The sequence below is a fragment of the Fringilla coelebs genome (genome assembly GCF_963513975.1).
Source record: "Fringilla coelebs genome assembly, chromosome: 2".
Lineage (NCBI taxonomy): Eukaryota > Metazoa > Chordata > Aves > Passeriformes > Fringillidae > Fringilla > Fringilla coelebs.
Genome location: NC_140029.1, coordinates 38,892,485 through 38,917,582, shown reverse-complemented (window position 1 = coordinate 38,917,582; position 25,098 = coordinate 38,892,485). Strand labels below are relative to the sequence as shown.

Sequence of the window (25,098 nt, the reverse complement as noted above, 5' to 3'; positions counted from 1 at the left end):
ATGACAAAGAACTCAAAAGAATCCATCTACATCAGTGATACTCAGCTATGGCAAATCACATAGCAAATGTTGCATTTACAATTATCCATAAACAATTATTCCATGGAATATCACCCATGCAAATACAGAAAAGGCAGATACATGTATCTACATGGACAGGTGATGGCTTGTCACTATAGGACACGAAAGAACACAAGTGCACACTGCTGTTCTCAAGGTGAAGAGAAAAGGGGAAGTTTGTTTTCTGACTCTAACATTTATAGTTTTCCAAAAGTGACAGTGGATTGGAGGGTGACAGTGCCGCCTCTCCAATGACACTGGACAAACTAACAGTCTATCAAATTTCTCTTCTTCTATAAAAGAATGCAAAACAATGAGTTATTTACAGAAAGTGTGTGAGAAAGTTCTCTACAAAAATGTCAACATCAGAAGGTTTAGAAAATCTTAAAAAATCAGGAGGAACATTGGCTAAATAAATAAGATAAACAGATATTATATAGAGATATGATTCCTGAACACTGATTACATTATGTACCAATTCAGGTGTGTTATTGCAATAAAATACAAAGTCAAAAAGAAACAGTGAAATTAATTTTCACATTTATTTCAAACTGTATGTGTATTGTATACTATTTCAGCACGCATCCAACTGAAATTCCAACTCTTCTTCTCATACCTGCTTGTAAGCAAAGGATTAGAAGCTTAAAAGACATTTTCACCATCAGCACCTGCAGGGAATACTGTTGATAGACACCAGCTACAGATTTTTGCCAGGGACAATTGCCCAGGAATTCAAAAAGAGCTTTATTTCTCATTTGCCCTGCCTAGTGAAATGCACAATCCCACAGCATGCTATAGAAGAAAAACTGCTCTGCTGCACTGTCATGCTATCAGCAGCATCACCACTTCCAGCCACAGGACAGCTTAAACTGAAAATCAATTCATATTCAGTTGGATAGAAGTTGTCATGTGGGCTGAAAACTGCAGAAAGCTGAACAGCTACAAACAAAGACTAATGATTAATGGTAAAGCTGATTCAGAATAAAAGGGAGATGTTGCATAAATCTGTATTGTGTCCAGTCCTGTTTCATTGCTCTATTAATGATCCTTAAAAGGAAGAAATGATGACATTAGCGCACATGATATTAAAATGTGAAGAGTTGCAAATACCACATTGGACAAGGAAAAGGACACATTTAGAAACAGCAGCAGGAAATAAGAGACTGAAAAAATTCTAGATAAAGAATAAGAGCAGAAACTAAGCAAGAACTTGGACTTCAATACAACATCAAAAGGCCAGTTGGGGCACCAGTTGCATTACCACCAAAGGTTATGTTCAAAACCAAGCTTTGTTGGTTAGATATTACAGAGGCATGAAAAATGACACACAAGTCCCCAGCTCATCTCTGTGCTGCTTTGAGGAGAACATATCTGGGTATGCATTAATTTCTAAATACCATTTTATCATTTTCTCGCTGACAAGACAAAACAGTGCCGAAGAGAGCTGTGAAATCAGGGGAGGGCTGTGTTAACCAACTGAGACAAGGGAGAAAAATGAAGAGAAAGACTCAAGGTTCTCATTATTTACTCCCCATCTACCATAACTGATAAAGTAAGAGCAGGGAGATGAAGTAAATTTATGTAATAAATATTTGAAAAAAAATTACTTCAAGAATACAATCACCAAATAAAGGAATGAGAGAATGAAATTCAAAAACAGAATTTCTAGGATGAGAAAAAAGATTACTATCCTTATGGGAAGATCTCTGAGTATTCAGAGAGATCTCCAGAGGGAAGTGCCTTATCATTTCAAAATCAGACTAGTCAGAACCCCTGAAATGTCGGAGTATTGCCAAAAGAGATCTTTCACTGAAAAGGAAATTAATTGGATAACCTAAAAGGGCTTTTCTGCAACACTGTATTGTTGAAAGCTTTGGGAAGGGATTATTTTTAGACGAAAGAAAGGTTTCCAGTTTCTGACACGTGTTTTTCAATAAGAAAACGTTGCATAAATATGCATATTTTATGCACAGACAATGTCACTTACAGCTATGAACTCCTGTTTTCCTAAGTCAGTGTATACAGAATATAGAGCACTGCAATGTTGTGTGAAGTCTAAGCGCAGAATAGAGCATAGAGAGCTTGAAAGCAGAAAACTGTATAGTTCAAAAGGTAAAGAAGGGGATAGGAGAATGATTTAAGATAGGCTTTAAAAAAACCTAAAGTCGAGGCAGTTCTATAGAATATCTCCAATTATTCATGCTGTGATAATATTACATATTGGGGAGTGTAAGGCATTAGCTTCCCTGAGTTCTTCTCTGGGCACTTAAGGTGTAATTGTTGCTCCACACGACACACATCCTGTTTTGTATTGCTGCTTAGAACCTTTATATTTCAACTTTCTCTAATGCTTGAAAAACATAGATTTTTAAAGGTACGGGATTATATGAAACGGGGTATGATGGTGCAGAATGTTTCCAGCAACAGCTAGACCCAATTAACCCAATAAACTCAAATAAAATATCTGGACATTTTTCTCTATGAGTTTTAGGTTTTATTTATTGCTCTTACTATTGATAAGGAAATGCACACTGGCCTGATTTGCTCTGCATAGCCCTCCATCTGCAGCCAAAGAGCCTACTGGAAATGCTCAACAATATTTTATCAGCTTGGCCTGGCTAAATTCTCTTGTGGATGGTAAAAACATTAATATCTGTAAAGCCATTGAAGAATTTTTTTGTCTATATCACTACTTACATGCTGCTTGAGTTTACAAGAGTAGATTTTTTGCCACAACACATACAGTACAACTGCCCACTCTGAACACATATGAGATGCAGTTTCCAAATAGCACTGAAATGGTGAGGAATGTCAGAGAGGATATTTTAATTTGGATTAAATTGGGATTCCTGTGGTTGTTTGAATAGTACTTAAAGGGTCCTGAACACCAAGCTCTCTCTGATCTGTTCACATAATTTTCTGAGATCTATCCAAAAGACAGCTGTGAGGAAAGGCAGACTTATAGGTGAAGAGAATGTTTGTGTGATCCTTTTCTCACAGAAAGGCATTATGGCCATGTCTCCATTTGGTTTGGAGGAGTTTGAAGTCTGAATCATCAGCACTTCTTGTCTTCTGGTTGAGTTTATGTGCTGTGTTGGTAACAAAACCAAATTCTTCTGGGAGGAAACAAAACTGCAGGCTCCGTCTTGGTTACACAAAAATGCAGTCTGGGCTTGAGGATCCCAAGCAATGGCTGGTCCTTAGGATGCCTCTGAACCCCATGTGTGATGGGACAGGTAGTCCAGTGTAAGACTGAATCTGTTCTGAAGAAAATCCTTTTGACCTGGACACACTGTGAATGGGGTGGCAGCAGACGCTGCCTTATTGTCCCAATTCTCTCCAGTGGCACAGATGTTACGTGGTATAGTCTTATCCAAAATACTTATTGCAGCTTCAGCTGTAAATTTATTTTTGACTTCAAGGCTTCCTTATAAAAATGTGATTGCCAAAATCACCTTTGATATAATTAAGACCTGGGCCCTTAGAAATGAAGAGAACCTGTAAGTGGTTGTCCTAAATATACAGTATTTATATATACAGTAGGAGGAGTGGTGGTGAAAGTGGAGGACTGGGAAAGGCAGGGCACAATAAAGGAGACAACAAGTAATGACTGTGCATGAGCAAAAAGGTCATCCATATAGCAATCACTGTAAATGTGGTCAGGGTGAAAGTAGTGAGTTCTTTTAAAGTGCATACTGCAACTCCTTTAATAGCAGAGCTGCTGAAAAACCTCTAGAGAATTGGAATGAGACAATCACCAGGAGCTGATTAGGAGAGCTGCATTTCAATAATCTCTCTCTCTGTTTGGCAGAAGAAACATGCCACAGTGCATTTCAGATATTCAGGTGAATGCAAGGCAGTGTAACACCTGTCCTCCAGCTGACATCCTCTCCTGTGGAAGCAGGATGTGAGAAGTGTCTGCACATGCAGAACTCTCCTGATTTTCTCAGGTGGAAGCTGATGGTCTGAAAGGCAGAAATGCTCCAGGGTCTGGTAATATGAGCAAGATCTCTTGAACAGTTCAAAGGACAAACTAACATGAGTATCTCTTAATATCACTGATTTGCATTTAGGGACAGAAACAACCTCAAAAGTATTGATCTTTCCTAAACAACCCAAAAGCTCAAATTTAACAAAGTCAATGAGTTTTTAAGATATTGAAACTTTGGTAAGAACATGCTAAAGGGGATACAGAATTAACCATATCTAAAGGGTAAGACCTACCCATTCTAACTTTTTGTTTTGTTCTCTATTCATTTAGTTCTCATCATGGAAGAGGAGCCAATAATGTGCAAAACTGAAAGAGTGAAAGATGCATTTTCATATGGTGTATGAGGCAAACATATGTGAAATTCACTTAAACACTGTGTAAGTATTTAAATGAAATCAAATTATTAAAAAAAACATACAGCAATAGTCTAACTCTTTAATTTTAGTTGACAGGCTGAAATGAATAATTCCAAATAAAAAGCTTAGCCACTGATGTCCACACAATCTATTTAGGAACTGGCTAGCTGCCCAGAATAATTTCATGGGGACTGAAAAGTCCAAAACTTTTGCCAAAGTTCAGAAGGTCTCACTGATTTAAAATTAATATTGTTTGGTACATTACAGGCACTGCTAAATATCAACATTTTTCACTGCAAATCTTCTTTAGGGGCTGTATTTGAAGAACAAAATGACAATTCAGTATTGGTATTGCATGCATGTGCTCCAACCCCAAACACTTTGAGCACAAGAGTGCACATGGATGAAAAACATTACAAACTGATACCAGCACCCAAGCAACAGCTTTGCAGAATTTTTAATTTATCCAAGTCTTCAGATTTACCATCACCTTTGGCTTCTCAAAAGCAGCTTTGACTGAAACCCAAGTTATTAGCATTAAATGACATTAATTAAAAAAACTAAAAACGAGAAAGGCAGATCAAATGAGATTAATTTTTCCATTCTGTTATTCTGAAATCCTATGGACTTGGCAGACTTTTGGATGTGAATGAGCTATATTAAAAGAAGATATGCATATGGGTAAGCTGTCACATCACACACTCAGATTTGGCATCAAATTGGTAAAAACATTTTTGTACCTGCCTTTGAGTTAAAATTCAACACAAATCAGATGTTCAGTTAATATTATTTACACCTGCAATTTCATTTACAATGAACAAAAATGTTGATTTTGTTTGAGCACCCTTCACTATGAAATAAAAGGAAGGTAAAATCAACATGGAAATTAGGGTAAAAAATTGGATAAATAGAATTTGGGTAAAACTAACACTCACAGTGTTAAAAAGAAGTATTTATGAAGTGTAGATCTTATTAGTATATCTACAGTGCTATATAAAAGACTGACAAAAGCCCAACTCCTTGCCTAAAGTCACACGGCACATGGTGATTTCAAGCCACAATATTTGCCTCTTGGTTCTTCTAGGCTCTGTGAGGTGGCCCTGAGACATAATGACACCAGTTATTTTTCTCCAGCTTTTCCAATTCTTCAAGGCATCTGAAACAACATGTGAGATTTTGTGTGCAACTCTCTTGCACAGAACCTCTGTAGGATGACATCTGGGTTGTGCATTGTCTAACTGAGAGGCAGTTTGGTGGCAGGTGGGAGAGCACTTCAGAACTCTGTGTCTTAGAGTCCAACCTGGTGGAGCCTTGTCTCTTCTTTCTTTGAAAGCAGTCTCTCAATTAAAATACTACTTTAACTACATCAAAGTATTGTCTGGAATAAAGTACCAGGAGCTACAGGAGAGAGCCAGCAGTGAGGGAAGAGTTTTGCAGCATGCACAGACAAGGGTTCAGCATTGGAGCTTGCTCTCTTGTCCTCTTTTACTTCTTAGATGTACCAGTAGTGAATTTTGCCCTTTGGGTTCGCCTAAACAAAGGGGACGTTGCAAGCAGTAAAAAATTCTCCCATGTAAGCATGGTTAAACAGAACCTAAACTGATTTTAACTGTGCTCAGCACTGCCATGGGGGATTTTCAGTGAAATATACCAGAAGCCATGATCATAGGGGTGCTGGCATTCAGAGTAGAGACTGCATTGTTAATAACATAAGAGTAAAATAAACTGAAAAAGTTCCTGACAGATGGAGGAACCAGGCTACATTCATTTCCCATAGGCACAAGATCTGTTTCTTTAATAAACAACTTCTCCCTGTAACAGGATTTATATGCTGTGTGTAATATGGCTTGGTACTGTGACTGGTATACCCTAATTGATCATTTAGATACTTTTTCTAAGTTTTGCATTAGGTCTTCCAAATTTAACTGATATTGAGTAAGATTTCACAAATGTGGGATTTTTAATAACTTCCTTCCAGTAATTGTAGCTCCTATCAGTTCTTCAGGAACAAATGCTGCTGACAAGACATGATTCCAATTCAAACAGTGGAAAACTTATCTAGCAAAATTTGGCTAAGATATAGTCTGTTTATCTAAAAGAAGTCAGGAATCCAAATTTTCATAGTTTCTCTGTGATCAACTGAGATAAATAAATGAATTTTTCAGAGCTATTACTTCATACTAACTACAGACTGGCAAACATTGCTAAATGGTTTACACTTTGGACTTATTTCTAAATATTTCTAAATATTTCTAAATATTTTTGCCTCTGCAGGGGCAAATATTATACAATTAAAAGAAAATGGGCAATCCAAGATTCTGTGCAGGGAAAGGTTGTAATCAGGACCTCAAGAATGTGTTTACCAGACTAGATTCAACCTTCTTGCCCTTAAACTGAAGTAGCCACCTAAATTAATTTAGTTATATCTTTCTATAGCCAAAAGTGATGAAAGGACACTTGCAAAGGTCAGTTCAGATCTTGGGTTGACTATTTATTTCACATGTTTACTTTTCTTCCATTGACTAAATAGGAAACTTGAATCCAGTATGTTTAAATCAGATGCCTGACTCCCAGTGTTAGGCAGGATGAATCCAGGCCACAGCATCTATGATGGCATTCATCTCAGCTAATGATAGCCCTCCAAATGGGAAGAAAATTGTACAGTCTTCTAGGCAGTTCTTATATTCAACTGGAAAAAGTGTCTCCAGATATTGGCTCATCCCATAGCGACACGTAGGTGAGAGAAGCCAGATGGACTGTCACCTCAGGGTGACTGCTTCACTGGATACAGGGGCAGGGTAAGGCTACACCTGTGCCAGTAGTGGGCTATAGGCCTGAGAACTGGAGTGAGATCCCCCACTGTGTTATACTGTCAGCAAGACCTTTTGGCCAGCTAGCACTCTCCCTGATCATGCCTGAGCACAGTCTGGCACTTATTCCAACTGGGCATGTTCCCTGTAGGCAGCATGGGCACTTCCTTTTAAATGGAAGCTAGTTTTGGGAGAGGAAAATAATTTTCCTGTATGTACAAGCCAGGCTGAGCCAGCAGGCCAGCTTTAAGGACAGAGAGCATGTCCTGGACAGCTTTCTCTCTTGATGCAGTTTGGCTAAATGACAATCTTTGAGAAGATGCTCTAGTGTAATGAAGATAAAACAGTTTGTGGATTCATAGAATCATTTAGGCTGAAAAAGCCCTCTAAGAGCATAGAGTCAAACCACTGACAAAACGCTATCAATATTTATCTTAGATAAGATAAACCACACCTTTATTTTTAAACAGTTCAGGGGAAGGTATAAATTTTGACAGATAGTTTAAAATAGATAATGAAAATGAAAAATAAATTTAATGCTAACATGCCTAACTCTTCTTTTAATAGCTATTTCACATATAAACGCCATAATGAATATGAAAAATACCATTTTCAGATTCATTATTTTTCTCTTGGCATAAGTAGCAGATGCATTTTTGTTTCTATACAAAGGTTAGTGAGTTACAAAAAAAATATCAATTATAATAGAAAATGCATTACATGCTCCATTTCACCAGGGGAAACTTGAGACTTCATGTAAACTAGGTATCATTATTTGTTATGAACTATATATGTGATGAACAACCAGCAACTAAAATATTTTCAAGTGAACAAAAGCAAAAGATGTATGAAGTCTGCTCTTGTACAAATGTAAACATTCAATATTGACTAGTTACAATGTGTTTGTCTTCAAGATTCAGGGTAAAATTTATTTCAATCTGAAAGGGTGCTTCTGCATGGGAAGCAAACAAATTACCATTGCAAGACACTCAGAGACTTGATATTTGCTTTCCTATTCTAGTTTCTACACAAAAGAAGATTCCTGGAGGTAGCTTTGCAAATGGTCCTTGCCTAAATGCAGCTGAGACACACATCTTCATCTGCCCTGACAGGTTCACAGGAAAACAGAGCCAATATGGGAAATTTTAATTTTTGTGGGCAGACTTTCAAAGGTTCTCACCACAGGCAGCTCCCATTTACGTAAAGAAGAGCTGAAGACACTCAGTGAACCAGGTTGTGATTGACTGAGGAAGTCATCATCTTGACTTTCTATCAAGATACAGACAGCCAGAGGTATTTAAAATCCTGAAGAGCAGAGAGGTCATAGGGATAAATGACTCAATCTGCAGAGAATGTATATGTCCCTGCCCACAGTAAAACAAAGGAAGATAACTTTTACCTAGGTCTTCTTCGGACCTTATATGGAAAGCCTGAAATTTTTCCCCATACATGCAAAACTTTTATTCCACATGATTAGTATAGGCTGCTCTATGCATTGTGTGGGGTATTTCATGAGATGGATCACCACTAAACTGGAAGGGACAGAAGGCATATCACACTTGATGCACTTCTTAGTTTCATCTGCATGGTAGGAAACACACCATGCTGGGTTTGGCTGGGGTAGAGGCGATTTCCTTCATACTGGCTGACATGGGGCTGTATTTTTCATTCTCAATGCAAGCACTGCTGACAACATAGGGATGTTTTCCTTATCGCTGTGCAGCACTTCAACAGAACCAAGGCCTCTTCTGCCCCTCACCCCACTCCACCAGCGAGGAGGCTGGGGATACACAAGAGGTTGGGAGCTGACCCCAGCTGACCAAAGGAATATTTCAGACCATATGCTATCATGCTCAGTATATAAATCTGGGGAAAGAAGGAGAATGGGGGGATGTTTGGAATGACGGTGTCACTTTTCCCACGTCACCAATACATGTGATGGAAGATGGCTTTCCTAGGGATGGCTGTATACCTGCCTGCCAATTGGAAATACTGAATGAATCCCTATTTTGCTTTGCTTGCATGTATGAGTTTTTCTTTACCTGTTAAACTGTCTCTATCTCAGCCCATGAGTTTTCTCACTTTTACTCTTCTGATTCTTAGAGTGAGGCAGCAACTGTGTGGCTGGGGTCAGACCTTGATACATACCTTTCGTACATGAACATAATTCCAATTTTCAAATCCAACCTACGTGATCCATATGATTTTGTGAATGCTGCTTTGAGGTGGAAGCAGTTTTGTGTAGATGCTGAAAAATACTTGTCACAGACTGTGATGTAGGTGTTTGTGCAGCAGATGGCATTTTGTTTCTGTTGGCTGTGGCAATGCAAACCTGTGTTTCCTTATTTTAAGACGTGCTATAGTGTGTTTGCACACTCTTGTAAATGGATACTTTGCTGGCACAGGCCAATATTATAATATCTTCCAACACACAAATGATCTCTACAAAGACCAGAAAGATGACCTACTGTAGTTAGGACAAGAATGTTTCATTTGAAACATGGAACACAATTCAGATGAGACACCAGATAAATATTCCTAAAAACCCACTTACATAACTACCAAATGGGATATTATTCATATTATGAGTTCATTATTCTTGCTCTTATTCACAGGAGTAAGCAAACATCAGTCACAGTGCACAGCACTTTTTAAAACTTTTTTTCCAAGTGCTTTTATTATAAACACCATCATAATGTGCATTTGTTTCCTTAAATGTATTCAGCTAAATATGCATGTGGCTGTACACTTGATCTGATCTCCATGTAATTTAATTTGTTTGGGATTGCCACATTGGAGGGAGTCTGTGGAGGAGCCACAGAAATTTCTTCTGTAATGTAGTTCTAGAGAATATAAAGGAACACTCTTCACAGAGAGACCTAATCACAGGATAGGAAGCAAAGAATAAGCCACTTGCTTAATGGCAAAGAGTCTCTCTAGATAGAACAAAGCAATTCCTCATTATGAAGACAACCACTGGAATAAGTTGCCTAGACAAGCCAAGGAAATCTTATCACTGGAGATGTCCAGGAGCTGACCTGATAGGACTCAGGTAACCTCACATAATGGCCTGCTCTCAATACAGGTTGGACCAGGCGCACTTCCAGTGTCGACTTTTATATGATTCTATGATTTGCTGATAACTATGCACGACAACAGATAATTATGCTCTTCAGTTTTACGGTTGTGCATAGGCATACATCCTCTCTTAAGACCTTCTACTTTTTTCCAAATCATTACTGGGCTCTATCAGATTCTCTGAGAAGATAATGAATACAACTTAGATCTGAGTATTTGCCATCCACATAGTGGAGTAATTTTTACAATCAAATATCTTAGAAAATGTAACTGAAGTTGAGAAAAAATTCACAGAGGTAGCTGAGGCCAAAATCCAGGACATTTCTTTAAACAGGAGAGACTTTGTCTTTGCACAAATTAGCTGCCCCTTGCCTTTTTGTGGATGGTTGGTTTGCTCATTTTGAAGTAGAGACAGAACATTTAATTTGACATAAGTGGCCTGAGTTTTAGACTCATTACAGTTACACAGTATTTTTCCAGTACAGAAATTCAGATAGAAGACTTATTTTACTAAAGGACAGAGACAAACCTATACAAGTGGTAAATGGGAGGTCACAAAGGCTGATCCAAACTACTTCAGAAACCTTCATGGCTTGGCTAGATGAAAACAGAAATAATTTGATGTTACTGGCTGCCCTTTCTCCCACACAAGTTTGCTGATGAAATTTTAGCCAGGGCTAGATTCCTGAGTGCTGTAATTCCCTTTCACAAGAGATGGAGATTTTTTTCTTTGTGTCCTTGTTGTTATGGACTGCTTCTTTAAAGAGAAAGATATGTGTAAGAATTCTCCCTTCATTCCAAAATAGTGCTCCCACTCACTGGATATTATGCAGGAAAACCCTGCAGGCTTCCTCATCTTCTGTCACAGTTTTAAAAGAGTGCCTGGCCCATTCTTGAGGAACCATAGAAGGAGAAGTCCTCTGGATTCTAAGTGGAAAAGAAGTGCCTGTCTTAGACTCAGGTTCCAAAAAAATGTGGTAAAAATATAATTAATCAGTTCTTCTAAGCAGCTAGCTCTTTTTAATGAAGCAGGAATTAAATCTCATGCAGAGACTGAGCCTCTATTTTTTTTTCAAGAATGCAGAAGTACAATGTGTACACAAGTGCATAGATTCACAGGCTCCTATGGGCCTAAAAAGCAGTTCAGAAAAGGCAATGCAGACCTCTGGGGCAAAGAAGGGCACAAAGGCAAAGTCAGCATGGATTTTCATTAATCCAACTGCTATAGAAATAACCAGTAATGCTACATAAAGCCTTCATTCCAAACTCCTGCAGGACTGTCCCTTAATTCAGAGGATGGAGCATCTAGAATCACCTATGTGCCCTGACAAGCACTTGCCTTTTCCTTTGCTATCAACTATATGAAACAAAAATACTAAATGAGCTCCTGGTGATATATAAGCTAGATAAGCATTTTATCCCCTGGTGATATACATGAAGCCACAGAAGCTTACATTTACATTTTTGTTACTGCTATTCCCACCTTCATAGCAAACACAGCTCCCTCCTCCCTGAAAAATTGTGTGCTTTGAATATGATTCTTGGCTAGATTATTGAAAGGTCTCTATTTTATACCATTTTATACCATAAAAACTTCCTCCAGGAGAAACCATCTTGAATTTTTTGAGGTTTTTTGGTCAGATTGCATATATCAGGAATTGGGAACTTCCGAATACTTAGGTGTTTATTTCACCATTATGAATAAAACATATCACCCAGAATTTGTGATCCATTGATGGTGTTTTTAAAAAAGGTGACAGATGAGGTAAGAGATAGAAAAAAATTCAAACACCACTGGTGTCTTGAAGTTACAGCCTTGAAGGGACTTTCAAAACTTTTGTAGATATTAAAGAAGAAATAGTCTAGCATAAGTAGTTTTCAAGATGACCTTATTTTACAGTCTTGAAAGGTTGCCTTGTCTTCTAGAAATGGACATAGTATCTGTAAAGCTTACCACTTTTGAAATAATGCCTATTTAAATATTCTGCATTTGTCCCAGAAATGTGGGACCAACTTGAATTTCGTGAAAATTCTGTCTTCCCTCTATGATGAAAAGAAGGATTTTATGCAATTTATGTAGTACAAAAAAATTCAGTGGAACCATTACTGTACTTTTCATTGGTTAATGAAATGTGCTTGACACTTATCTTCCCTGCAACTTGTTAAAAATCCATTCACATGAAGTCAGATATAATAAAAAGGTAATTTTTCATTTTTATTCTATTTTATAGTTATTTCCCATTTAGAATTACCTCAAGCACTGCTCTCAGAATAAAAATACTCTGGAGACAAGTAACTCTAACTAGGCTTAAAAAAGCTCCTTGATTTTCACACACAAATTCACATATATAAAATTTTATGCCAAATGTGTTTAAATTAGCTATACCAATTATAACACCTTGTTCACACAATATGTTCATGAAAAATCGCTATGCTGAAACTCCCACTTTAATGCTGAAGCCTCAGCACACAAAATTTGGAAGTGGTGCAACTGCTGAAATTGTCAGTGGTGTCTTCCTGGATCTTCTGAATGCCTGGAGGTGCTGGGCGAAAGGCAGAGGGCTCCGGCAACATATTCTGACCAAACGTGTTCAGCATCCCAAATCCTCTCTTTTCCAACTCCTCCTCTACTGACAGACAAAATGTCACTTCTGATGAACCACTCAACATTGCTTTTGAAGCCATGTACTTGAAAAGCCAGTTACCACTGTTTGACTTGTCATTGTGGTATCAACTGGAAGCAGTGGTTAACTATGTGCTCTGGTTCTACTTCATAAGAATCAGGGGAGTAAGGAGCAGAGGGGAAGAAAAGCTCCTTCACACTGAAAAGTAAAACTGGGTCATAAAGTAGGAGTACAGTTTTGCTCCTCACTGAATAAAGGAGCTGTTAATAGGTTTGTCAAAATGACATTTGCATTAACAGGACAGTGAGACTCATTGGTATTAACCACAGTAAAATCAGAACTGACTTCTGAATGAATAAGGATTGTATCTGGATGGCCTGGGCTTCCCCTGTAAACACCCTGCTTTCAAATACTAAGCTGCCTCACCAGAAAAGAGATCGGAGAAGTGCAAGTGAAGACAAAGGGAAAGTGAAAAATTAAACTCATGAAAAACAGGACCAATAAAACACCAGCAAGCTAGCTGCATGCAGGGAGCCAGGACTTCCTGTTACTTTTTCTATTATGGACTAGGTATTTTAAATTCTTGTTAAAAATAAAACACAATAACTTTCCAGAAAAGCCATTACAGAAATTCTATCCTAGTAATTTCACATGCTGATTTTTTTACTTTGAAAAAAACAACAATAAAAGAGGGAGTTTGTAAGAAATATGAAGCGTGACTTTTTCCAAGATGTGCTAGTTTAACTGCCAAATTTTCTTGCAAATGGAGATCACTTAAAATATAGCTACCCAATGAAAAGAAACTTTGGTCTGATTCTGAAGTTAAATGTACAGGTGCACAAAGACATAAAACACAGGAAATAATAACAGGCACTGTAGGAAAGACAGAGCACTGAAGAAGCATTTGAGTGGAGTGACTGAACATCACAGGCTAGAGGGCATCAAATAAAAGAATCAAGTGGAAGGCTCATTAGTTGAAAAAGGTGCATTGTTAAATTTATCTTTGCTACTGAAGCAGTAAATGCTAGAATATATACAGATTTAAAATAAGATTTAACAGAGTCAAGGAAAAAATCCTTTAAGAACTACTAGATAAAGATACACCATGTTGGACACTGGAAGTTCCTGTGTCCCTGGAAAGTGACTATCACTCAAGTACAAAATATCACTAGAGAAAGAAAATCACTTTGTGATTTCCCTTTTCTTGTGTTAGTTCATAAACACATTTTTCTGGCCACTGTCAGGAATTATACATTGATCCAGGAAGACCATTGCTTTTGTCCAGCAGACCTGTTGGTTTATTCCAAGCCTAGAGACTCTTCCTCACTAAGCTTATTAATAAATTTTTGTATTGGTATTTGGCACTGTTTTTTATTTTAACCAGAAAGGTGTATGGTGAAATTCTACCAATCACTGGTCACAAGGAACTGCCAAGCAATTGTGAATGCCTTCCTTCCACTCTCAGGTGACATTGATGGTGAGAGAGCCCAGTGCCAATAAAGCTAAGGCTGCAGGGTCAATCCCACTATGGGCTATTCTCTGTTGGACTTGATGATCCTTGTGAATCCCTTCCAGCCCAGAAGAGTCTGTGATTTAGTGATATAATTGGAGCTAATAGAGAGGCATGAATCTATGGGTTACTAGGATGTGATGCTTTCTTCCCACGTCAGTGACCATCATGTTGAATACCAAGCAACATCATACTTAAAGAGAAGTAGTTTTAGCGTAGAGGTCTGAAAGGATTTACATTCAAACAGTACACTTGAGTTACCAAAAATAACTCTTTAGTAGGACAAACCACTGCCAACACAAACAAGATTTGTAGTTACTTCATATCATTTCATTACTGAAAATGGATGAAATAATATTGTGGAATTACGACGTGCTCAACAGAAGGAAGCTCATTAGAGGCACTATTGGAGATGTTAAGGGTTTAAGGATTTTGTTTTAAAGAAGAATATAAGGCATACATGGACATTTTAAAGATTTGGGAATGTATTCAGCACTTTCATAAAATTGGCATGATTTTAAAAGGGATCTCTTGTTGTTCTGCAAACTGTAAAAATCAATCACTTTGAAAAACTCTGTATATTTGACAAGTTCGTTGTGTGTGGGTGTGTGTGTGCACACCTGCACTGACATATGGATGTGTACCAAAGGTATTTGCAGGATCTAAAATGGAGAAAAACTTTAATGATTCTGAAATGGTATGTCTGTATAGTTCCAAAATCACAGGCTCCTTGCACTAGAGAGCAAAAATATATACCATGTTTTTATGGTAAACAGACCCAAAATATACATTTAGGATATGATAATCAGATGCATAGAATAGAAACACAAGCATCCGCAAGTACACTCAGGAGGTCTAAAATTTCTTTTACTCTTTTCAAAGAACTTGGAAACAACTGCAGAGGGAAGAGTTTGTCCTGACATTTTGATCAGTGCTTTTTTGCCCTGAACATAATTGCTTGTACTACTGCCTAGAGGGTACCTCATCCTCCCTGAATCCATGTTATTTTTAGTGCAGAATGGAATGTAGCACATTGCAAGCTTTTTAACTACCCCAAGGCACTGACTGTATAACCAAAATACATCTGAATCAGAGTTTATTTGTATGTTTTAGAAGATAAATATTAAGACTCTTTACTTTTTTACCCTAGCAAAAGGGTTGGACAAGATGATCTTCCAACCCTAATGATCCTCTATTCTCACTGTGAATGATCTTATGACTTTCTCCTGTCCCTGCTCATGTTTAGTCAAAATTGTCCCATTACTGTAAGCTCAGGGAGAGCCAGAGAAATTCCCCCACATATGCATAAAAATAAGCATTCTCAGTCACACCTTAAAGATAAAAAGGTATCTGTTGAAATTCTTACCATCTCTTACAAATTGCAACTTTCAACAAGTTTCCACAAGTATTTTTTTCCCACTTATCTTCATTAATACTTAAATGCATTACAGGCTTTCAAGTCAGTTTTTCAAGGCAAACACTTTTGAAACAGAAAATATGAGTGGTGCCAAATATAATTGTAAATCACATCGTGGCTCTCATGGAGAAAATCTGTTACAACTCCTGAACTCTTATACAAGCTGCAGCTTCAGCAAATGAGCTCTGAAAACTTGATCTCCTAGAACTGAACCAGAAAAAAATTTTCTTCTGACATCAAGAAGGCTTTTTAGAGAAGTTTGATGCAGATCTGTTGATATCACAATTCAAAGATTAAAAATAACAGACACCATTAACAGTTTCAGTTCCTAGAGCCATTGCAAACAGCTTGATTGCATTTTCTCAACTCTTAAATCCACATTAAGAAAAAGCTTTTATTTTTGTACTGCTTATGGCATCCCATGATACCACAATTATACATTCAATTATCCTTCATAGCAGACAAGCTTTCCTCTCCTACCAGAACCGAGGTTAGGTAGAACTTTTCTTCACTCATAGTACTGGAGAAAATGGACTTCAGTTCGGCTGACAGTGAGATTTTAACTCATCTCCTTTCTATGACAAGTTCTGCTGAAGACACCTTTCTATAAACCCTCACCACTGTAAGGCTCTCACAGGGGCTTAATTATGAAGACTTCTTGACAAAAACTAATGGATGAAATATTTATTCTTAGAAGCTCACAGTTAAAGAAAAATAAGCAGTACATTTAGTTCAGGTTGCTCCCTTTATTTGTTCTACAGACAATAATATAAAAAGGCAGCAGCAGGAGCATCTAGCAGAAGCTATAAAAATAGCATGTATTTTCACAAGAGAAAAAAAATAGCATTTATTTTCACTGTTTCAGTTGTTAGAACTGCTTTACAAGAAGACGTTTTGAATATCTGAATGGCAAGAGTGTATGGGAACAAAATTTCACAGCTTAGTACTAGAAATAGTGAAAAAAGCAAACAAAAAAAAAGAAAATGCATAAATATACAGGATGACTGCTACACCAATCATCATGAATGTATAGTCAAGAGGTCAGTAGTAAAACCTTAGCCTTCTCTTCCTGGTATCTAATTTCAACAGATCAACAACAGAAAATCCCCAAACCTAAAAATGAGTTAAAATCTGCAGCCATCCCAAGCATAAAAGCAGAAAGATGCTATGTGTGCAAGCAACAAAATAGCTAATGGAAGATTAGGCTGCAGACATGACCTCTGTATTTCATTCTAGAAAGCATTATTAAAACATTTTTATCTACTTGTCAGTGTGACTCTCATGTTGGAAACCTAGTTTGTGTGAAAGCTTTGTCTCACATCATGAATTTCAGCAATGGGTATGTGCCTGGGACACAGAAACACTTATAAAAATTATTAGAAGGATGTTTCGTCCAAAAAAGAGAGGAGTGAACATTCCCAGAGCAAGATCCAACTTGAAAAATGAGAGATACCCTTAAAAATGAGAGATTCAAATGAACCAGTGCTGCATCTGTGGATTTATGGAAGCTTTCCTAATAAATAGATTATTGTTTTGTGAATTTCCAACAGTGAATGGATGAGTAAACTCCTTTGATAATGACCATGGAGAAGTGACCATTGGCACTTAGAAATGTATGGTCTAATGTAAAGGAAAGATGGAACTAACTGGTTTTGGATGTGAAAGGAAAACAGCAGTAGCTGAGAAAATAGGAATCATAATGGTGGTGAGTGGAGAAAGGTGATAAGCTCATTGGGAAGAATAATACTAAAACAACACAGTAAATACAAAAAAAGGAATTCCAGTATCTTGGTATTGATGCAGCAACCCTTGTTACCATATCATTGCAGAGAATGTACGATGGATATCCTGAACATCATCGGCATAGCCGTGAGAGCCTCATTCTCTGGGGAAGCAATTATTTGTATCTTTGTTTTTAAGACCAAACATAAGTACAAAGCAGATACACTAAAATGTGTGACAGCAACATTTCTGACCTATTCCCATGGTAAATGGTGGATGTCTGGTTTCACACAGATCACACTGCTTTTGCCTCTCAGCATACCTTTTGCTCCACAAGTGAGACAGGGCCTGTACTGCACTCTGAACCAACTCAGGTGGAGGTCAGGAACCTCTGCAAAGATCCTGTCAAATTTGTGTCACATTCCCTTAGAAAACTAACTGAAGTGCCAATGTCAGGGACCTGCGATTTTTTGAACCTAAATTCACAAATCCATGCTTTGTTTTCTGCTGTGAGTGAAGAGAAATGACCAGCTTTGAATGTTGACTTTTATCCTTTGTTGTCATTATCATCTAAGTCCCTAACCTAAATTAGGATCCCAGCCTAGGCACTTCAGTAAGGTGCCTGCTGTTACACACTATGATTTTTGCCTTCATTAATGTGAAAGCACCCATATGATTAAATGCCAATGAAACACAGGTTCCTGATTCATTAAACTTGGGTATTTATGTCATTTAATGTTATCCACTGGAAATTGGGCATTTTGCCTAATTAACTGTCTAGACTTCCCCTGTAACAGGAAAAAGAGAGCACCCTACTTGGATGGGCTGAATCATTCCCTGGAGGGTAACTATGACTACAGGCAAGCGCAGATGATTAGCTTAGATGACATGCCTAACTTTTTGCACGGTTAACAAAGTGACATGAATTCTGTCCCTTGACACTTAAGAAAACTCCAACTTTTATCTAAATGAATGAGAATTTTTTTCCTTGAATATAAGTGTCCAAAAACTTGAAGATAGTTGCTTCTAAACTCCTGAGAGCTGGATTAAATACAAAAACACTAAAACTTTTCTTATGATGCTTATTGCATAAGCATACAGAATTATCATTTTTTTCAGGGTATGTCAGAAGATAATCTTATTTATTTTTTATAAATGATTGCATTTAAGTGCATAAAGTTTTTTACTCTTGGGAGATTTACATGGATTAAAATGTGAATCCAATTGCTCTGAGTTAGTAATGAAAAGCATAGACACTGGAATCAAAGAAATAATAGCAAAATCAACAAATGATTGCACATGAATTTAGGATCAGAAGTACAAATTGTGCTTCTTCTCTTTGGCTTAGAGAAAAACAAATCTGAATACTATAGGAATCACAGTAAGAAAATTTTATGTTTGTTCTGGGGATGTAAGTTTGGATTATTTGGCATATAAATACTGTTTTAGTTAATAAAAATTCCAACTCTATAAGCAAATAAGTATATATAAGTTTTCAAAAATCAGCAGGATACTGTGGTGATCAGTCATGCAACAATGAAAAATATTTTACCGTACTTTATATAAATATTTGATTTCAAACCTCTATTCAAATGCACTTTAGAGAAAAATGTAGAAGGACTCAGCACTATCTCTTTAGAGACTGATTTGCTTTGTCTTGACTAAAATTAACCAGAATTCCACTTATGTATTCTTGCATAAAAGGGAAGTAGTGTCAAATTCATATTTAGAATACATGTGCCAGAATTATCTTTACCAAAGTTCAGACATCAGATACTCTCCCTTTAGATAGCAGGATGCAAAAAGTCTTATTATAAATCAGGGATTTTTTCATTTGAGTAGTGAAGAAGGAAAAGTAACTGTGTAGTGATAACAAAAAAAGGAATAATCGCTATGTTTCCCTGACAACAAGAACAGAAGAAAATAGAGTAGATAAGAGGGATTAACACATAAATATTTATTAGGTTTTTAAAATTCTTTTCAAAGATGTCTATACTCTGGTGCCATATTCTGGACAATTAAGTGGCAGTAGATTCCAGTATAGACTTCCACATTGCCTCCATCACCATCACCACCCCCACTACCACCACCAAAAATCTCTAAGCCTTACAGAATGAGACTCCATGATAGCTCTGCCATTTTTGATGGCACTCAAATCCTAATTTACTATATTCTTCTGCAATTGCTCCTTCTTATGAGATAGATTGCCTAATGGATTCCTTTTATTTATTTTATGCTTTTGCTGTAAAAGCTCAGCAAAGACCTCTAAAGTTTGCTTAACTGCCTCTTTTTTCCAAAGCTCCTAAGCATTTCAAAATGTGACTCTGAACCTCTGGCATCAAATTGAAGTGTTCAGACATTAAACATTCTTGAAAAAAAGAATCTATCTCAAGAGACAGAAGCAGAAAAGAATCTATCATTATCTCCAAGCTTCTGTATGAAAATTTCTGCTTTCAACATCAAAGAGTTAAAAGTGAGATTTAAGAGAGAAAATTAAGATGGCAAAAATCTGTTACTTTTCAAATATTATTCTAAAGGCAGCTCATTTTAAAAAATATGTATGTATACTATATGTAGAAATAGATACATACCATGATATATAGGTGTCTGTGTATGTGTGTGTGTGTATGTGTAGATATATATATAAATAAAAGAGAAAATATAAAATATAATGATCTATGGGTACATATACACATATATATCTCTCTCAAAGCACTTGCTGCTTTGATATGGATTTAAGAGAAAAAAATATTATATGTATTTCATAGTGTGAGGCAGAACTGGAGGGAAAGGAACATGTACATTTGATAAGTACCTTCATTAGTGAGTGTGGGAATTAAATCAAATTAGAAGAAAAACGTCCCTGCTGCATATTGTTGTTTACTCCTCCAAGAATTTCTGTTGCCAGGTAGTAAAGAATGGGGAAAATATTTTTAGTTTTGGATGCCATCTGTACCAATGTTGTGAGTGTGCACTAGTGAGCACAGACAGCACATGTGTGATATGACAGAAATCTGATCTTCCTTATGGGATTTTCTCTTTCAAGCAGAGAACTACACTTATGTGAGACTTCAACAATTTAAAAGTGGATGTACTCAAGGGGCCCAAGACCCAAACCTGACTTTTTTTGATTCCTTATCATACTGGGAATTTGTGTATGAAGCTAGGAATGTCACTTCAGCTTTAATTTTCCAGTAGGAAAATAGGGGCTCAATAATCTTGTCTGAGACAAACTCTAAGATAAACCCTCTAAGGTTAGTGAGGTAAGCTGGGTTTGTTATCACAAGCATAAGGTAAACAAAGAAAATTTTATACTTTACATTGTTAGAATTATATATAGATATAAAAAATACATATATTTTATGGTGGAATTCCAGGAAATAGGATTACAGAGGAAAAATTACATGGTCAGGGAAGTCAGACCATGGCTCATGCTCAGAGATGCTTGAGATGCTTGCTCTTTCCCTTGTGGAATTATAAAACAGTAAAACAGCCATGCATGTGGTTTTAGCCATCAATGGGTTCATCTTTATGGATTTGCAAATTTTTTCTGAAGTCCAGTTCAGAACATGAAACACTAGGGGTGTAAGAATGAGTGCACTAGGTTAGATCAAAGGTCCATCTGTCCAGTACCCTTTTTCTGAGAAGGACCAGCCAAAGGGTTCTGAGATATAAGAACAGATCAAAGACAGATTAGTCTTATTTCCTGTCTGCTTTCCCAGGAAAAGTGGGATATGCACTTGAGAAGCAATGCCATAAAGTTTTCATTGCTGCAAGCCACAGATTATGCTGCAGATGAAGGAAAGATAGTTAATACAGTAAGGGTGGCTTGGGGCTGGTTTCAAATTTTCCTGCAGCTGCCCTATAAAAAAATGGATGTCTCTCAAAACTGCCCTCCAAAAGTATCTGCTACTCTTCAGTGACTAGAGAAGGAAATCTACATGAATATTTCAAACTGCACATACAATGTTATAATATATTGATGAAGTGAGGTGAATTCTACCCAGGTGTTAAAACTTTCATAAAATTTTAAAGGAATTTCACTGGCTGCAAAGGCTGTTAAAGGAGAGTAATGCATTGAAACTGTGTCTCAAACTGGAAGAAATATTCTGTACATGTGTGGAGTATAAATGAGGATTATAAAGTAATTTCAAAATGCAAAATAGTATTCAAAGCCAAAAGACAAGCAGTAATAACACTGGGAAACTTTTATTTACCCTCATGTATGTTTAGGAAAGGGAAGAAGAAAGATATTTACTTTTTACTTATATGTGACTCCTTGCTGACTTATGTAGCCAGAGAACAACTAAGTGAAGAAGCATCTCACGGTTTAGTACTGGGCAAGATCTATTTTATGGCATAAATATCAAAAAGCTCTTCTGTAACAGTGATAAAATGGTCATATATTCAGATTTGACTTTACAAGTAGAAGGTCAAATCTATCTATTACACTGAATTTAAATTAAAAAATTACTTAAAATCATAAAGCTTTTGAAAAGAAATTTAAAGGAATGGACAAATGACAGAAACTGGGAAGTGGCAGGGGTGTATGGAGTAGCTTCAAGTATCCTGTTTTATTAGCAGAGATATCCTGTTTTATCTACCAGCCACAGAAAGAAACTCCAAGAAGGTCAGTAAGACCAGCTATGTCAAATTGAGTGCAAAGAAGACTTAAAAGTGATTGTTTCAGAAAAGAAAGCAATCTGTTAAGCAAAGAATAGAGAAAAAAAAAAACCACCATAATTTTTAGCGATTTTTTGGTATAAAAATAATGGCAGATCATGAAAGATTTTGAAATAACTCTAATTAGAAAGCTTTTAAGGACATAAGGAAAGTAGGAAGTCTAAAAGAGCAGCAGACTATTAATTGAGTGTGTTCTGAAAAATAAAACCAAAGCAAAACATTAAACAGTGTTGGCCACAGACAGGATCAAAGAAGGCCCTAAACTGTGTCAAAGACTGATCTACAAAAATGTCAGGAGAAAAGTTTTTCGAAGATAACTAACACAAGGTCAGTTTGTTACTCCCTATCACCTGATAGCACTCTCTCAAGACTTCTAAAGGACCTCAGAGATAGCAAGCCTGACATACAGCAGTGGTAGATAATTTGTGACTAACTTTAAAAGAGGAATTCAGGGTAGAGCATAAGAAGTGAGAACCTAATCAGTCTGACTTAATATCTAGGCAAATTGATAAAAATATGTAGCAATGAAATCCGTAAATATGTGGAAAATATAACGGGAAAAGTTAAAACAGCTGCTTCAAGAGAAAGTCATGCTTCAAAATCTGTTGAGGGTGATGAATTTCTAAAAAGAAAGTCAATGCTTTATTACAAAAGGCAGAAGACATCAAAGAAATCCTCTCAGTTTCTTTTTTAACTTTGGGACAATAGTATAGGGAGAGTGTGGAGAAGACAGGCATAGATGAGAAGGAAGTCAGGATTGTAGTTGATAGATTTCTTGTACCTAGGTTCAATATCTTCTGTATAACTGATGTACTGAACACCAGAAGAAAGGGCCTCATGGTAAGATGAGCAGGATCAGTCATTCCTGGAGACTCAGTAATATGTTAGGGTCAGCCTGGATCACTGCAGAGCATCAAGTTTATTGCACAGCTAGATGGTGACTATGAGCTATGGCACAAACACTTTTCACTTGATCTATGATGGCAGACAGACAAGAGGATGAGATGTGGCAGAGGCTGGGAGATGCATTGCAAATAATTAGAGCTGTAAGGATACAGAGAATGATTCTATTCTTAAACCAGCTGAATGGTGTCTTGGAAAAGCTGATTCTATTGTTATGTGTACCTGCACTGCTAAGTAAATCACTTTAATTAATCTTTCACAAGTTTTATGTTTGTTCTACATAATTATGAGGGGTACTATAAAAAACAGAAAGGAGATTAATAGTTTTTTCTTCATAGTAAAGCCTGAATACTGTGCAATAAATAATGGACGGGATCACAAACTGTACAATAAATGGACTAGCGGCTTATTAAAATGAGCTCTTTCTACTCTTTGCATGGAGGCAAGACTTTTGGAAGTAATATTATGTAATGGGGTAATTAAACACTGAATCATGATGTATATCCTTAACTCAATTTGCTCTGGCATATTTAATTCTAAAGGTTTACTTTCTTTTAAATAAACTATATTATAATCTTAGAATCTCCTAGTCTTTTAATGCAGTTTTGCTTTTATTTATTCATATTTAAATACATTTACTGAAGCAACATGAATACCAAGTGTCTACATATCATTTTACATTCTAGAGTATATTGCAAATATTAACTAATTAGTCTTTACCAATAATCTGAAAGTTACATAATAAAATTTTTCTTATCAAGTTCCAGAAAAGAAATTAAGCCATAACTAAGAAGAACATAACTCAAATGGTATTATTAGTTAGGTGTGATTTCTGGCACAGATATATTCTCCTTCCTTCCTAGAAAATCATTCAGTGTTTCATCATCTGAAAATGCCCTGGGACTTGAGCTTTACAGCCCGTAAAGGCAGGGAAAAACATACATCCCCAAGGAGGGAGAGCATTACAATTTCACAATTTTCAGCCAATGAATGTCTTTCACATTAACAGCTTGAATTATTTGACTTCTCTCTTAGAATGCCATACATCTTTTAATTATAGATGTCAAATTTTTTTCTGTGCAGCAATACAGATTTATTTTTTATAGAAATGGTCTTGATTAGAACATAACAATTACCTTATAATCCTGCTTATTCTTAAAGTCCATTTTTAAATGAAAATTCACAATATCATTCAATTAAAAAAAAACCAATTTCTTGCTTTATCTTCTGAGATAAGACAAGCAATATTTCAGCACAGTAGAGCACAGTCACCACCAGCACTGAACCTGTGATACCATCGTATTTACCCCTCAGGAAACCTTTTCTGTTCTAGACACTTAAGCAGCTGTACATTCATTCCAGTTACCTCATATCACTGAGCTCCAGGAACTGACTCCTTGCCTCTTTTCACCTTAGGCATTTTTAAAATATGCAACACTTTGTACAACATTCATTTGTTTGCATACCAGAAGGGAATGCATTCAATAGAACTGAGTAATACTCTGTGAGGAGACACTACTGCTCAAAAAAACATTCCAAAAACATAAGTACAAATGAACCAGTGTCAGCCACCTTGGACATTTTCATGCATCAGAATGGGGTATAATATACATCATAATGCATGTAGAACCTATATAACCATTATGCCAGTCAACCCAGCTGGTATTTCCAAAGGCAAAGTGCTGCGCTCTTGTTAGATGCGCTCTTGGGTCATGGAGTGGCATGGCATGGTAGCAAGGAGGTCTGGTGGCTGGGCAGCAGTTTTGTTCTTGCCCAGCACCTCTCTGATGTAGTTATACTGCTACAGTCTCAAAGCCATGAAGTTGAGAGATTAAAAAAAAAATTATATTTATGTCTTCCATTTAAGTGTTCTCCATTGCTATCACAGACAGAATTCCTACCAGGCTAATAAAATTTCAGACTGAAATGTGGCAAGCATTGCTA

The 25,098-nt window shown here is 36.8% G+C and overlaps 1 protein-coding gene across 2 annotated transcripts in view; it reads right to left on the bottom strand.

The window, feature by feature from the left end:
• The window catches only part of NALCN (sodium leak channel, non-selective), a gene marked incomplete at both ends in the record, with an annotated part of 210,973 nt that overhangs the window by 57,921 nt on the left and 127,954 nt on the right, over nt 1-25,098 (bottom strand). The window lies entirely within an intron of this gene.